Below are 17554 nucleotides of genomic sequence, written 5' to 3'. Positions count from 1 at the left end.
GAGTTTTTAATTTGGTTTATGGTTTCCTGCATTTCTAGGATTACTGTTTGATTTTTTTTTAATCTCTATCTCCTGGTAGAGCTTGTTCTTTGCCACTTGAATTTGTTTATTTAATTCGTTTTCAAAATATACTTTCATTGCTTGGACTTGCTGTCTAATGTCTTCTCTAATATTCCATTCCATTTGAGTTAGGTATGCCTTGAGTTCTTTCTCTGTCCATTTTTCTGATGCCTCTAGGTTCTCCTGTGTATTTAAGTTGTCCTGCATTGTTTGTAATCCTTTTTTCCCTTGTTTTTTCATGGTGCTCAAGTTACTTTCCAACTCTGACTGCTAGGTTTCTGTTTTCTCCTTTAAATTTGTTTTGGTTTTTATAGTTCCGCTATCTCTCCTTTGTGTTAGGAGACAATGTTTAGAGATGTTGGATTTAATTGTGATTTAAGGTAAATTCATTAGTTTCATTAAAGGCCTTCAGATTTTGATGGCATATAGAGAATTGAGGTTTGGACTTAGGATTTAATGTTAAGGTCGGGCGATTTGATGGTGTGGAGGTTAGTATATGTTAGCTTCTTTGGGGGGTTGTTCAAATGCAGGCAGATATTAACAAGAGAATAGACAGGAGTACTTGGGGGTAGTTAAGGGCTTAGGGGGACTATAGACCTATTCGTAGTATTCATCTATTTGCATTTAGTAAGTTATACATAATCTGGGTGTTCATGCTTAAGAGGAAAGATGGGGAAAAGGTAAGGACACAAACCAAGAAAGAGAGAGGGAGAGAATAAAGAAAGAGAAATGAAAAGAAATGATAAAAATAATAATAATAATAAAATGCAGTAAAATAAAAATTACAATTGAAAAAAATTACAATTGAAAAAAAATAATTAAAAGAAAAAAAATTAAAATTAAAAAATTAAAGAATTAAAAAAATGAAACAAGAAAAAAAAAAGGCACTGTTAGGCTTCTATTTTCTTCGCTTCCAGTAGGTGGTGCTGTGCCTTCTGGGCCAAGATTTTGCCCTCTGGCTGTAGGATACAATCCCTGTGAGGCTGCTCCCTCCTCCCCCCCACCCCCCCCCCCCACCTCTGGTGTCTCTCAAAAACCTGTTAGCTTCAGTTTATTCCTGGCCTCTATTCCCCTGGCTTCTCCTGCTAGCCAGGCCTTCCCCAGTGTGATGCCACTCGGCAGTTCAAACTATACTTTGGGCCTGCAGTTTGCTGGGTGTGGAGCGTGGCTATTGGGAACAGGCACCTTATTGTTTGATTCCTTCCGCTTGCCACTCCCCCAGAGCTGGCAAGACAGGTTTCGTTTTCGCTGCTGATGGGAGGGGGAGTTGGAGGTCAGGTGCCTTTACCTTTCCCCACGCCTCCATCCACGCTCACTCTGATAATCCCTCCCCCGGAAAGCGAGGGAGAGATTTTATGCGAATTCCCCACTGTATGGGAGATGGGCTGAATAACACACACCTGTTCTATTGTGGCGATCTGTCGGAAACTGGCGATGGTGACGTCAGCTCTCCAAGATGGTGGTCGCTGGCTTCCTTGGTGGGCTGTCCGGTGTGGGGCACAGAACTGGACCGCTTCCTTCCCCTTCTCAAACCCCGAACTCAGCCCGGAGCTCAGTGAGGGCACAGCCGGCAGGACTCCTCAGAATCCGCAGTGCCATTTCTCTGCGTTGCTGGCCGCTTCTCGGCGCCCCTCCATCTCTAGCTGCAGTTAGGGCCTTGGATCAATCAGCTTGGATCTCCGGGCGCACAGTTCACTTGCGGTTGAGACCCAGTAACCGGTCCTCGGTGATGGAAATCCTTCCTCTAGGTTTCGGTGCACCCCAATTTTGCTGTAAATTCCTATCAAGATAGCTTTTGGTCATTCTAACTTGTTATTCACCTGCGCAGTGACGCGGTACACAGGGGTGATGCACTCTATTCGCCGCCGCCTTCCCAATCCCGACCTAGGTTTTTACCTCTCTGTGTTCTAATCTGTTACAACACTGAGGGAAGCAGGAGAGAAGACAGGTACTTGGCACTTTACACTCCATACCTCTTCACTAGTGTTTGCACCAAGTGATGATATTCTTTCTTGCTTTCAATTGATGTGGTGACATCATGCTCTCCCAGTTTCAGTGTTAAGCCATGCCTGGCATGGACACACATTTTATATGTGAATAAGTCCACTCCTCTCATCTTCCCATGAGACCTCCTGCCCACTCAACTCACAGGAGTGGATGCATGGAAGGTAGGGATGCAATCACTGATCCACAAGATCTCATTTCAGGAACACAGTGATTGCTCTCTAAAATGTTCAAAAGAAAACATGGTTGGAAGGTGTGTTATTCCACATTACATAATAAATTTCTGAATATAACCAGAAAACAAATGATCAATCATACTTTCCTGCTTACTCTGGGCAAGGCTTGCATTTGTGGTCATCACTGAAGCACAGTAACAACTTTTGAGCTGGCCATTGGAAGCCAATATTCACAGGCATCCTGGGAGATGGTGCAGTGTAAGTAAAAATGCTTTATTTAATGAGCATTAAATAAATGGGAGTAGGAAACTGCAGAGGCTGGGAGATCTATATTGTTCCAACAAAAATCTGAAGAGCCATAGGATCGTGATAATAGCAGCCTTCCTACCTTTTCCTCATGGCAGAAGAGACAAAATTAGCCAGAAATGGTGCATTTGACAATGAAGAGATAGTTTCTGGACCTGAACAGAAATCTTCAATGTGCATTGATTGTACATCAAATGAACAAATAAGTACCTCTACTCTACCAATTGTTCTAAATTTTCATTGACAAATCATATAGGCTTCATATGGGCCCATGAATATTTGTGAAGAAATGTCAAACTGAAACCTTCCAAAGACTAAGCATCTTTCCACATCAACCTACTGCTTCTTCTAAATTCCCTGTCCCCTTCATCGAAAGTAGAAATCTGTAATACCTTTGATCCTTCCCTCCTCATTCACTGTACAACTCACGGGCAGGGATGAACTCTCTTCCACTGTTATTTCCAGCACTCAGAGCAGTGTCTGTTTAAAGCATACATTTATTAAATATCATTAATAAAATAAAGAATCAATGCATCCCTCATTTCCCACATCTTATCAGTCACCAAGTTCTGTTGACTCCCCTTCTGAAGTAGCTCTCCAAATCTACAACTGTTTCTCACATGCACTATCCCTGTATATCCTTCTAACTTTGTTTTAGTCTCCCTGCCTGCCACATTTCTGTTTCTCACACACCCTTCACCCTCCATATCAGTCATGCCAACAGATTCTCACATCTTCATGCCTTTACACATGCTCTTCCTGCTAAAATGACTTGCTCATCTTTATCACCTAAATCAAGTTTTACTTCCTAAAAGAAGCCTTCCTGAACCTCCTTCCCACCTAGACCTCAGACGGGAGGCCACTCCTCTGGACTCCAGTATATACCAGTATTACAGGTCACACTCCATGGTAGTGTCTCTTTTCTTTTCTAATGTTCAATAACCTCTGAGGACAGAAATGGCCTGCCAGCCTCTTCAAGGTCCAGAGCATCAAAAGTCACAGAGACAGTGACTACAATCACAAAGTTTGGAATTCAAGTGATGTGGAGTCGAAGTCTAGTTCTGGTTCTTAAATTCTCCAAGCTTCATTACTTCAGGGAAGTGTGGTTATATTGACTTCACAAGATTAGATTATTAAAATTTTTGTTAACATTAATTAATTTTTTTAATTTGTTCTTTTTAGATTGACAAAACTGCAAGGTGTGTTTTGACATATTACACAAACATGGGGTGTAATCCATTACAATTTTGATCCCATTCTCATTTTCACATATGAATACATGACCAGTGAAACTCCACATCACATTCAGCCACCAAGAATGGAGGGATTTTTTTAATGAGATAATAAATGCAAAGCACTCAGCATAGACCCTAGGAATACTAGGCTTTTAGTAAATGGTTATAGAATTAATTGATGCACTAATTAATGAATGCTGTAAGTTAAGTATACAAGGTGATTCGTTTTATTTACCTCATTTTTCTATTCCCTAGGCGTTCTTGATCAAGAAGTGCTGTCATCAATGAGAAGGTGGAAATCTTAGTAGAATGATCCCCCTGTTCATTTGTTACAATGTTGAACTAATTTGAACAACTGTCTGAAATAACCTGGCCAACATCATGGGTCTAGGCTGAAAGGTTGCTCAGTGGAGGGCAAAAATGGCCTAGATGACACAGTTTAGGAAGCTCTGTTCCCTGGTCTCTCACTCTTCCCGCCACATCCCTCTCCTCCTCTTCTCACCAATATGCCACATGCCCTGTACTCTGAGACTGCACCTCTGTGCAAGAGTGAACTGGAAACCTTAGGTGACAAAGTGACACAGTGCATGTCTAGTGAGAGATAACACCTTTAAAAAAAATCTAAATAGAAGTGGCCCAATTGGCTCTATTTCTGACATTTTATAAAATCCCAAGAGAAGCTGGCTAATTGGGTCAGCCTAATTATTCCCATAGAAGTTTTAAAGACTGAAGCTCTCCTGATCAACAAGATCTCATTTCAGGAACACAGGGATTGCTCTCTGAAATGAAATATATTCTAGAAATATAGCCTCTATGTACAAATTAGAAACTTTTATGAATAGAAAATAATCCATTCTAACCCAATACCACATCATATCAATAATGTAGGTTTCAAGAGGGGCGTGCAGAATAAAATTCCCTTAAAGAAAATAGTTGAATGAAGCTGAAACTTCTAATCTAAAAAACTTTAAATAATTATACTTGAAATAATTCTCACAGCATTGAGAATTTTCTAAAGTAAACAATAAAGGAATAAAGCTCCCCTTTGAGACCACGGCTAGGATTGTCAGTTTTTATTTTGGTTTGATTTGGTTTTTAATAATCTGTATGCAGCAAGGTTTTTAATTCTCTTTGTGGGGGCAAAAGGTGGACAGTTTGGTCCACATCACAGACAGCTGTCATTCCTTCTGGCTGCCTACCCTCTAAAACTCCTGCTTGTGTGGAGAGCTGCCTTTCTTATGGCTCCTCAGGGAAGGCAGAGCCCACTTTCCAGCAGACGCTGAACTGCCAGATGCTACCTTTCCCAGCCTCCTTTGCAGGCAGCTATGGCACAGGATCTAGGATCTACCAATTGGAAGCACCCACCCTGAGGTTCAAATCAGGTGCTAGCGACACAAAGAAGCAGCAACTCTGAGGCTCACTCCAGAGGCAGTGCCACTTGCAGTAAGATCGCGTTTCCATGGCAACAGTAGCTGCGCTTTGTGTCCATCCAGCATCTGAAGCAGACAGTCTGCTGTGTTGGTGGCAGAGCATAGAATCCAGCCTGGACAGGGGAATTGTGTCTACACTAGAGTGCTCTGTAGCATGATTTGGGGTATGGTGCCCTGCTGCTGGAACTCTGAGCCTGGCTCTCCAACTCTCCCAGTAATGAATAAGCAACCCATTGTCATTTCAATGAACAGGTTTAAATCAGTGAGTTTGTGTTGTCTACATCTAAGAATTCTGACAGATTCTCTGAGCCTAAGGGGGAATAAAAGAGTTTTAACTCCTCTTGATTAGATCTCCCACCTAAGAGCTGGCCCTTTTATGGGGGAAAGTGAAATTTGATATCTCAGCCCCCAAGAGAAGGCAACTGAAGCAGAGTTAGCTGTTAGGAGATACAAATAGGTGCACACAGCCACCTGTTAAGTGAAGCATAAAAAAGATCAGAGCAGCTAACTGTACTGTACTGGATGTGCAAATGTCAACAAAGAATAAGCAATAGGTGCCCATCAACTGTGACCATTTGAAATCACAAACCTAAAATCTGTGATCCCTTGGGTCTTTCTCTTGGTCTGTTTTGAATAAGGCTCCTATTGCTGTTAAAGTAACTCTAGAGGTATTCAAATAAGTGGTTGCAGACAAGTTGTTTCTAAGAAATTAATGTTAACAAAATTTTAGCAAGGATACATCCCATATAGAGTACCCATATAGAGTACCACTAAGGTCTGGGCAGAATTCAGACATAAATTGTATGCAGGCTTCAATATCTATACATTTGCAAAAATGTTATACTACATGTTCACATAGTATCCAATTAATTCTGAGTGTTATATTCTTTGGATATTTGATAAATTGGTAAGGTGATAGATACGTAAATTAACTTGATTGAATCTTTGTACAATGTAAACACAGATCAAAACATCAAATTATACCCCATAAATATACATAATTATTATTTGACAATTTAAAATAACAAATTTTTCACGAGCAAGGTAATCTTGTTTTTAAAAAATGCTTCTAATGTGCCTGAAGAATTTATTCTCTTATATAGAAATAATATACCTAAGCAATCTTGTATGTATCTATACAATAAATTCCCTGAAGAGCTGAAAAATGAAGTATTCTGGATATAGAAAATCTCTATATAACCCATAGATAACAAACTTTCAAAAACATAAAATAGTAAGAGGTACCTACTTTTAAAAATGTTTTTCTTGACAAGTGTGGTGGCACAAAACTGTAATCCCAGTGACTTGGGAGGCTAAGGCAGGAGGATGGCAAGTTTAAGACCAGCCTCAGCAAGTTAGCAAGACCCTGTCTCAAAAAATAAAAAGGGTTGGGGATGTAGCTAGTGAATGCCTGGGTTCGATCTCCAATATGATGATGATAATAATAATAATAATTTTTAAAACTTCTGCAGCATTTCTTGGAGACAAGAAAAATCCTTCACCTTGAAGATTCCCCAGAGAGTAGTTTTGGAGTGACAGAATGAACTCGCTGTAGATGTGTCCATGCTGGCTAAAAGAGAAAGGAAATAATTTATTCTGATTAGCTTAACACAATAGCTTTCAGAGGACAATATGAAGTCAGAGTTCAATGTGGTCTCTTTCTAAATTAGACATGAATGGGAGTGAATAAGACTTGACTGCAGGTCTTGAAGTACACTGCCTTGGTATGGGGTCAGCCTGGCACATGCATGACCCTCCCAGCAGGGTCAAGCTCAACGCATTCACAGGAAGCTACAGCTGTCGCTGGACCCTGCATTCTCCACCCCACTATGCAATATCAATATCTTTTTCCCACCAAAATGTTCCGGCCAGGATCTACTATGGGCTCACAGAAAGCTCAGGGTTTATATCAAGTCCTCGGACTTGAGTAACATGTACTGTTATTCTGGTACTTCAGTACCCACCTTGCTCCTTGAATAGGTCGGTTTTGAGAGGTCATTTGCTGTCCAAGCAGTGCTGAGCTCAAACAGGGAACTCTCAAAGGAAGAGAAGCCATGGCCACTCAGCTATCCCACCTCCACATTCTTTGTCCTGTGATCTAGGTCTTTAGGGTGACAGAACAGACCTCCCTTCTGAAACTCAGAAGTCTATAGTCCACTTGCTCCATATCTGCCCAATCTACCCAGTGCCCCACAATCAAGCTATTTCAGCAGAAGCCCCAGAAAAATTCTTTAGTGAATAACAACATCATTTGAAGGTTTTCAAGCCCAATTTTTGCTCAGAGGGTAGCTCTACAGGCTCTTCCACACCAGTACAAGAGGATCATCCAAGACTGGGCATGATCCATGCTGGATATTAAGCTATAATAAGACATTTATTTAGTCTTTTCCCCAGTTCCTGGCATAGAATACCTAAACACATGATTTTTTTCTGAGTGATAAGAATGTCTTCTGTTATAGGTAATGAGTTCCTTCCCGTACATTTGATTTTTTTACTAGGAGGGGACTAAGGATAGGATCCCTAGATATCATCAGGAAGGAGCTGGTTACCAGAAAATTTAAGAAATTAGAGAGTTGGAAATTTTAGCTTCACCCAACAACTTCTAGGGTAGGGGCAGAGGAATAGGAATGGTATTACACAAATTCTAGAGCAAGAAGGTTTGGAGAGCTTTCTGGTTGGTGAACAAATCGAGGTGCTACAGGGAGGTATTCCTGCAAAAGGCATGGAAAGCCCATGCCACACATGCCCTGTACCTTGCCCTATGCATTTCTTCCATCTGGCCATTCCCACTTGGATCCTTTTATCAAGTTAACATAAGGAAAATGGTTTCCTGAGTTCTGTGAGCCATTCCAGCATATTACTAAACCTAAGGAAAGGGTCATGAGAATTCGTGATTTACAGGCAGTCAGTCAGAAATATGGGTGGCCTGGGACTTGTAACTGGCATCTGAGGTGGAGGAAGTCTTATGCAACTGAGCTCTTTAACTTACAGATTCTTATAACTCCAAGTCAATGGTAGAAGAATTGAACTACATTGTCAGACACCCCCCCTGGTGTCAGAGAAAACACCCCAGAGATATTAATGACTCTACCTTGGGAAAGACCTCTTCACTGGGGCCCTGATTGACATGGCCCTATAAATTCCAAAGCAATAGAGTATCTTCTTTTCCAGAGTCCAATTTATTTTGCTGTTCCTTTGCCAATGGAAAAAGTTAAATACAAACTCCCACAGAGGCCACAGACCAATAAATCAGAGTCTAGCCCCAAAGGGATGCGAAGGCACATCAGTCTGCTCAGACTGCCTCAGAGAGTACCACGAGCTGGGGCCTGAACAACAGAAATGAACTTTCCCACAGTTCTGGAGATTGGAAGTCCAAGATCAACAGGCTTGATCTGGTTGTCTGGTGAAGATTCTCTCTCCAATTGAAGACAGCCACCTTACTGAGTCACTGCAGGGCCTTCCCTCTGGGAACTCATGGAGAAAGGGAGAGAGAGATTTCTGCTGTTCCTCTTCTTATAATACCACCAGTCCTGCTGGAACAGGGTTCCACACTTAACTCCACTCCTCATTTAACCTTGACTACCTCCCTGAAGACCTCATCTATAAATACAAATGCACTGGAGTGTAGGGTTTTAATGCACCGATTTTGAAGGAACACAATTCAGTCCATAACAGGACAGATGCTTTGTTTTCTAGCACCAAGCTGCATTGCTACCTCCAGTTCCTAGATCCTAGATTGTGGGACATTAGTGGTAAAAGGAATTTCAGCTTCATCATCTTACAGGGAGGAAGGTGGGCTCCAAATAGGAGAAGACACTTATCCTTGTATGCGGCTACAGAGCCGTGAGGCTGGAAGTGGACCCCTGACTCTCATTTCAGGCCAGCTCTTCTCTGCTGCCTTAGGCAGCCTCCCAGAGATAGCACTTTAGGAACAATATTTTGAGGAACCAGATCTTGAGTTATGAGCAAGGCAGGACTTTAGAATATTACCTTCTGCCTGACAGGGGAAGGTTTTTCCTCAAGGGAGCCATGATATTTATGTGGTCAGCAAAAACACAGTACACATTCCTAAATGCCAACACTAGGGAATTTCTCTTGTCAAAATAAGGACTGAAGTGTTAAACAGACTGAATTCAAAATTTCAGCCAATTCTGTGGATATAGCATGAACAACTCTCCCTGAAGTTAGTTTTCTAAAACTTAAGGGGGGGGGGGCGGGGTTGTGATGTCTTCTTATTTCTGGATCTCATCCATTAGAAAAACCACCATTACTATGGTACAACCATCAAGACCTAGGGGTTCCCTCAGTCATTCTCACATCTCTGACCAACCAGGCATCAAATGACCATGTAAATGCCATATTGTCCCAGCTTTGCAAAACCAGATGCTTTCTGCTGGCAACCAAAAAAATAAAAATTATCTCATAAGCTTCAAATAATGCTGACAGGACATTCACATGGCCCTGGGATATGTGAAGCAAGTGTTTTTGCAAAATTCTGTGAAGTTTTCCAGGATCATCTTGACACTACTGAGCAGAGTGCCCCCTGACAGCTCAGCTACCAAGCTGCAGATTCTGATCCTGCTACAAAGAATCTTTTCTGGACCCATCTTTCCAAGATTCATCTTTCCTAGATTCATCTCTCCAATTTGCTGCAAATACTGCAGCCCAAATAAGAATGCCTTTCCCAGTTCTTGCCTATAAATTAAGAAAAAAGAAAAGAAATTTCTAAAGGGTTGCACAACAGGCATAATTAATCTTTCCAACTCTTCCCTGCAATCTGGGAAGCAGGTTTTCTCTGTTAGTGGGGGGAGAAAAATCCCTCCCCAACTTCCTGAGTTCGTAGTCTTGTCATGCTCCAACAGAGGCCTCTGCACAGTCACCATCCTACTTGGGGGCAGGAGGAAAGACAGCTTCATCCAGAATGCTGACCATTCTCTCCCATGCAACCAGGGTGGGACCATGACACAGGGGCCCTCTGCATTTCTGTGTTGGAAAAACAGCACCCATAGTATTTTATCCCCTGATCCTATCAAGAGTTGATGATCAGGCGCATTCGGTCACCTTTACATTAGCTAAATCTAATCTGAGGGTGGCCCCATACCCACAAGAGAGAGACCATATCTCATGGGATGAGATGATGTCCCACAATTCTATGATCCCGACGCCCCACAAGTGATGAGAGTTCCAAGGAAGTGTGAACCTGACGCGAAGAGATCTGGCCTGGTGGCAGGGATCAGACAAGGCCTCCTTGAGTGAGTGAGCTTTATGCTGAGATTTAAGGGATCCAGCAGGAGGAGTGTTTCAGGCACAAGGCAAACACAAAGGCCCCTGGTGAGGAACAGCATGGCGCTTTCCAGAACCTCAGGAGACCAACATGGCTGCACCAGAGAAGAGAGGAAGCCAGAAACTGAAGCAGGCAGGTGACCTTGACACAGATATCCAAAGGAAAGTAGCTTTGTTTGAATCCGCCTTATGAGAAACGACTATCCTTTCTGCATGAACCACAGACACAGAGGTTGAGGGCAAGTCGTCTTCACAACCAGGCCATCCCCGCCTTGGAAGGCGCTCATTTCTTTTTAAACACAGAACCCAGAACCCACCTTGTCCCCTCCAAAGTCTTCCTTGAGTCCTGATGTCTACTTCCCACCTGCCTCTTCTGCCCTTCACAGAACTCCCAGGTTCCCTTTGTCCCAGTGTCTCTCCCTACCCCAGTTGGCGCTAAGAATAACCCATTAGGAGCATCCATGAATTCCTAGGTTCATCTCCAGCACCAAGGGATAAAAGAAAAACTAAGGAGAAAAATATGTGGGACAATAGGAAGCAGAAATCACTCCGATTTCTAATTTCCTTTTCCAGTAAACTGTGGGAAAATGCAAGTCTCCCAGGACTGTTTTAAAATGACGTCTTGGTCACTGAATGTCGAGGGAAGAATTTCCTGGCTATTAAAAATACACTGACAAACGGAATCCAGGCATCCGGGTCCTTCCTCATAACGCGTCTGTATCTCAATGCAAAATCCCCTCTCCCCCACCGCGCCCAAGAAAGAATTATTGATCTTCACAAATAGTGCTGCAGCTGAGACAAAGCCAAACATCAAAACTACGAAAACGGCTTTAAAAGGCAAAAGGGAGGTTTGACTAGTTTTAAAAATCAAAATCAAATCGCAACGTTGTGTCTGAAGGTATCCCCGCCTGCTCTCTTGTGATTGCAGTTAAACATACTGAGCCATAGGTGGCGCTAGGTGACCGCAAAATAAATGCCTAGCTCCACCCTGAAGATCCAAACCTGGGTTTTGAGGCTGGAGCCTGAGCTTCACCCTTCGGTCTTTGCTACAACCCCCCAGCTATTGGTGTAGCTTCCATTTCTCTATGACAGTTGGATGATCATAGAGAAGTCCTTGAATTTCACCAGTTACAGGAACCCTTTCCAGTATTTTAAATTCCATGCTGTATGAAAATTAACCCAATTCCTCAGAGGCTGAGGTGCTCCATTCCACACCCATTTTCTTTTTTTTTTCTTTTTTTTTTTTTTTTTTTGACTTTCAAAATACAACTATTTTATCCATTTTATTATAAGTATGCTTCCCATCAGAGAATCAGAGTCGTCTATGGGAGAGCTTCAGTGGGAGATGAAAATAATGCTCTCCAGCCAATAATGGATTCATTTTACAAGAAAGGAGTAAAATAAATTACATATGATTACACATTGTATCTTTTCTTGCTACAGACTGACCACATTATTGGTGAATGTCAAAAACCATAAAACAAATCACAGATACAATGGAAAAAGTTCATATACAAGGGGTCATAATAGAGTTGACATTATCTTGTAAATGAGTTTTTTTCTGTTTCACAAACTGTTCTTGACCTCCTGGATTCAATCCCATACCGTATCCTCATTCTCCTAGGTTTCTCAACCACACCCATTTTCAATGGCTAATATCTGATCCAAGTACATTACCCAAGAATTCCAGCTCTTTCTCATGTCTTGGCCTCTGAACCGTCTCTGTGTTTTACTCCAGCTTCCCCAGTTTCAGAACCCAGACCTGGCCATAAACAGCAAACCAGAGCTGACAGGCTACTTTGGTTTACTGTATCTTGATATTTGCTTAGTGATAAAGTTTATCATGCCTGACCTTTGCCTCTGTAAATGCTCACAGTGATGCAATAAACTTGGAAGAAATGAGCTGCAATTTGCAGGAAGAAGAGGCCAAGTGGTTAGCATTTTCCAGCCCTGTGAGGTTGGTTGAAAGACAAAGACCAATGCATTCTCATTCCATCTGGCTGTGTCTGTCCACTGAGCCATATCCCCAGCCCTTTTTGTTTTGTTTTGCTTTTAATTTCCATAGTTACCGTGGCAGTCCATAGTTCATCTGCTATTAAGTGTTAACAGTGTAGGAATTTAAATCCACTGGGTATAGTTGTAACTACCAACATGTATACTACTAACACTGCCCCCCCCACCACCACCACCACACACAGAGAGCACTTCCAGAGTGCAGGCACCCTTCTGAAGCACTTGTCTACCCAGGTTAATTCAGGGAATGCTCACCACAATCATGTAAAGTTAGTCAAAGAATCATGAGGAAACTGAGGCACAGAGATGTTAAATAATTTCAGTAAAGGTCAAACAACAAATAGATAGCAGAGTTGGGATTGAAATCAATCCACCTGGCTTGGTGGACCATGTTCTTCACCATAGTGCAACACTCGCTCTGAACTACCACAAAGTCATGGAATACACTAAGTTCATCTTCTCTTTACTAATAAAGTGGTGACAGGCTGGTTTGAGAGTGAGCATGAGGATAGAAATAGCTCCTTCCTGGAACCTCTTGGTGTAGTCTTTACAAGTCCAGACCGGCCAAAGGAACCCAGTGTAGACCAATGAGGCTGTCCACAATTGTGTGAGAACCCTTCCTAAGGGCAGAGCCAGGACTGTCATCAGCAGAGCTCTGATTACCACTGAGAATGGGGTCTATCCTCTTCCATTTGTTCCTAATTTCTAAGATGAAGATAATTCCATCAAGCTCACATCAGCATCTATCAAACCAGAATCCCCTAATGGGTACAGTGGAGGCACCACCACCATCTGTGAGAATCCCTAGGATCCAGAGAGGGCAGCCCCTCTAGATCAGAGGTTCAATGTTTGGTTTCACCAATTCCAAGTCAGTGAATACTGAATAAAATATAAAATGGAACACGCATTTGGAAAGTACACAAAAGTTAAACAGAATTACCCATGATTCAGTATATACCCCAAAGAACTGAAAACAGGGACTCAAACTTGTACACCAATATTCCTAGCAGCATATACACAATTGCCAAGAGCTGGAAACAACCTAAATGTCCAGCAACAGATGAATAGATAAACAACATGTGGTCTATCCACACAATGGAATGTAATTCAGCCATAAAAAGGAATGAAGTTTTGATACATACTGAGTGAAATAAGCTAAATAGCAAGGGACAAATGCTGTATGATTTCACTTATATGAGATACTAAATTCATGGGAACAGGAAGTAGAATAGAAATCACTAGTATCTGAGGGGAAGGAAAATGAGACATCACTATTTAATGGGTACAGTGTTTCCATTTGGGATGAAAGTTATAGAAATGGATAGTGGTGACAGTGTGAATGTGCTTAATGTCAATGTATTCTACACTTAAAATAGTTAGAATAGTAATGTTTATTTTATGTATATATTACCACAATAAAAATAAAATAGAGTATTTTAAATATGAAATGCCTGGGACCTCTGCAAGAGACCACCAAATGCCTAGCCAAGATCCATTCACTTCTTTTTGATTTGTTGAGGGCAGCAATGAGCCCAGCTAAAAATCTGTTTCCCAGGTTTCCTGCAGGTAAGGATGACCATATGGCTGTAAACCATATAATGAGTTGTAAGCTTCCTGTACTGAGTGGGGTTTGGGGTATCATTCACTGAAAGGTAGTGAGAGATGCCAATTCACCTTTTTGCCCCAGACCCCTACACCTCCTCCTCCCTCCAGCATGGAATGTGGTCCCAGTGGCTAGTGTTCCAGCAGCCACCTAGAACCTAGGAAAGGGCCTGGAGGATAAGAGTTGGCACTAGGCAGACACAGCGTAAAGGAGACTGAGACACCAAGGACACATGGAGCTGCTGTGACTTGTTCTGATCCCTGGACTTCAGGTTATATAGAGAAAAGAGAACTCGGCTCCAGTTTATACCAGTGTTTCCCAGGTCTCTGCTACCTGCTGCTGAATGCCGCTCCTAACACACTCTGCACACTAATCCTCATGGTTGTTATTGTTGCCATTGCTTTTATTATCAAGAAAGGAATACCCAGGCCAGGGTTGGCTTGACAGTGTCAGAAACACGTAGGGAACTGCAGATGTAAAATGAGTTATCCACAGGCCTAACTGATACTCACTTGAAGCTGTGGGGGTCTTAGGAAAACAGCCCTGCCTATCCCACTGCCACAGATGCCATCTAAAAAATGGAGACATCATTGCCTGTCCCCCTGAGGCGACCATGTTGATTGATGCACTATCTTCTCAGCAAGCTCATATGTGAAGAGTTCGCTCCACAGAGTAGAAAGAGGTTCTGGGAAGTGTCCCACTCCTTATTCCCTGCTAGACTCGAAGGGAAGATAAGTTTTCTCTAATCTCATTGCACAAGTTAAGACCATGATGAACTCACCAGGATGGTCTGGCTGGCACATCATCTGGGTGAGCCATTCTCCCACTTCCCAGGTCTTTGACCTCCTCTGCTTCCTTGACCTTTGCCTGCACTCCACCCTATGCCAATAACTTCCTGGTGCACCCATGCTCTGGACCTTGTCAACCCAGGAATTGCTCCAACAGAATCTTGCTTTCTGACCTTCCATTGTCCAACTGCTCCACCCTCCTCTTCTACTCCCTACTCCCTCTATTTCTGCTCTTTGGCCTCATTATGATGCTCTGTCCCACAGGAGTATACATTGGCTTGAGAAAATTCAGCACTAGCTATCAATATTTTAGAGGCACATGCCTTTGACCCAGCAATTCCATTCACTGAGATACCTGGAGTGTGCTCAGTAACATGCATACAAGAATACTCTGTTCAGAAAAAAAAAAAAAAGAAAGATAGAAAACAACACAACAAAGGACTCATTATATAAATTATGTTACATTCAGAAAATCGAATGCTATCATCCATTTTAAAAATTAAGGCAAATCTATACACAACAATATGAAAAGTTCCTCAAGATATATTTATAAAAGGTCAACATGCACAAATAGTACCACATATATGTATATTTGTAGATTCATATGCAGACTTGGATTCACAGATAAACATATGCACACACATATATATATATAATTATACCTTTAATATGTATAAATATATAAAATACAACATAATATTATTCCCATAATACAAACACATGTACACACACATGCACAATACCTATTATAATATTTTTTAAAGGGTATATAAGAAACTAGCATCAGAAGGAGACAGAGACGGATAGTGAAGAGTCATAATTTTTACTGTGTATTCTTTTGTTCTTGAATTTTAAGCCATGTGCCAGTATTACCTATCAAAATAATTTTCAAAAGGACCTTCATCCTACTTCTCCCCTCCTCACAGTTTCACAGGCTGTCAGATCCAGCTGCAAACACCTGGGCAATCTGAAGCAGACATGGCTGACCCCTGCCTTGCTGCCCCCCAGGCCTTACATTCCAGGAGGCTCTGGTAGGTCAGGCTTCCAACAAGCACCATCTTTTTGCCTGAGGCCATTTTCTGGCCACCAGAATCCAATCTCCCCTCACACGTGACAGCTGTCCCAGAAGCAGTCCTAACCCACAGCAGAGGAGAACCTGTGCACCCTGGTGTGCCAGGCCCCTCAGAGGGGAGCTTCTGAGTATATTTCCACACTGGTTCTCGGAGTGTCTGAGAAGACTAAGCTCCAGAGGTGCTCAGTGCACACCCTTCATTGACTTTTTTCCCCTTCTGTCTCGAACCCCCCTCTCTCTTTATCAGTGCTTTTCTGGGATCACTGCCTAGTAAACTTTTTGCTCTAAAACTCTTTGAACCAGGGTCTGCATTTAGGAATCCTAAATGAAGATACACTCTCCCTGACTGTCCAAGTCTCTTTACCATCTTATGCCTCCACGGCAAGACTTCAGCTACTCCTACTCAACAGTCCAGAGCACACAGAGATAATCATGGAACTATGCCAGTTGATCCTCCTCAGACTTAGTACTGCTTCGGTTTGCTTCTAATTCTTAATTAATTTCTTTTCTTCTTTCCCAGAAACAGCATCTTCAAACAGTCACTCTCAAGCTCCAGCCTAGTGTTCTGGTCCATCTCCCTTTTCAGAGTCCCCACCTACTTCTCCAAGAAAAGAGAAGGGTCAAAGGTAAACTAATGATTTTCCTATCTGCATCTATCTAAGCATTCCATAAATGTTTGTTCTTTGGGTGGATAATTTCTCTTTAGGCTTTTCTGTGTGCATAGTATGAAATTACTCTGGACCCAGACCACATGGCTCCACTGTTTACCAGTCTTTCCAGCAAGACCTTGGTCAATTGACTTAATCTCTCCCATCTATAACAAAAAGATGGCCATAGGACCTATCTCAGATGGTAATTTAAAGACTGAATAAATTAATACATGTAAATTACACAGACCAAAGCCTAAATTATTCTAAGTGCTCAATAAACATTAATGCATCATTTTGTGTGTTTTCCAAATGTTCTGTAATGAACACTAACACCAGGAAAAAATGATTTTATATATATATATATATATATATATATATATATATATATATATATATATATATATATATCTTATTGGAAGGCAGGAGTATCTCTCCCAGGCTGACTTCTCCATCTGTACACACTAACCCAGCCACTAATTGGTCATTAAAAAGACTGTGATCCATTAGTTGTTCTTTATATTTTCATTCTTTCCTATGCCAGTAAATGGACCTCAAATATGCTCAAATATTTCTTATCAGAAAACAAAACCCAAAACACCCTCCCCTCCTTCCATCATATAAGTTAACTCTTTCCTGTCTCTTACTGTCTATCCTTTTGACTCATGTTACACACCAAAATGAGAATTTCACCCCTACCATTCCAACAGACTTCTCTCACAGAGGCCACCAATGACCAAACAATTATATTAACCAAAAAAATTGCTCAAAAAGTTCTCTTCTACTGAACCTCTTTCTACAGCCTTTGACAGTGTCAATGACTACATTCCTCTGCTGATTGCTTCCTTATAATTTATTGAGCATTTGCCATAGATGCCATATTATGGACTCTTTAGCCTGCAGGATGATGGGTGTTAAAGACCTTCTGAATATTGAG

The 17554-nt window shown here is 41.8% G+C and overlaps 1 long non-coding RNA gene across 2 annotated transcripts; it reads right to left on the bottom strand.

The window, feature by feature from the left end:
- Positions 1-1094: 1094 nt before the first annotated feature.
- LOC124105769 (uncharacterized) lies at positions 1095-12298 on the bottom strand. Of its 2 annotated transcripts, none has more exons than XR_009226457.1 (3): positions 12172-12298; positions 6461-6781; positions 1095-3026 (listed from the first exon to the last, which is right to left on the bottom strand). It is a non-coding gene; the product is annotated as an uncharacterized LOC124105769 (long non-coding RNA). The 2 variants fall into 2 exon arrangements; XR_006855859.2 differs by having other exon boundaries at positions 6714-6781.
- Positions 12299-17554: the final 5256 nt, after the last annotated feature.

The sequence above is a fragment of the Marmota monax genome, unplaced genomic scaffold (genome assembly GCF_021218885.2).
Source record: "Marmota monax isolate L192 unplaced genomic scaffold, Marmota_monax_Labrador192_F-V1.1 WCK01_AAM20220418_F8-fsc00095, whole genome shotgun sequence".
NCBI classification, from domain to species: Eukaryota; Metazoa; Chordata; class Mammalia; order Rodentia; family Sciuridae; genus Marmota; species Marmota monax.
This window is presented reverse-complemented; position numbering and strand designations above follow the sequence as displayed.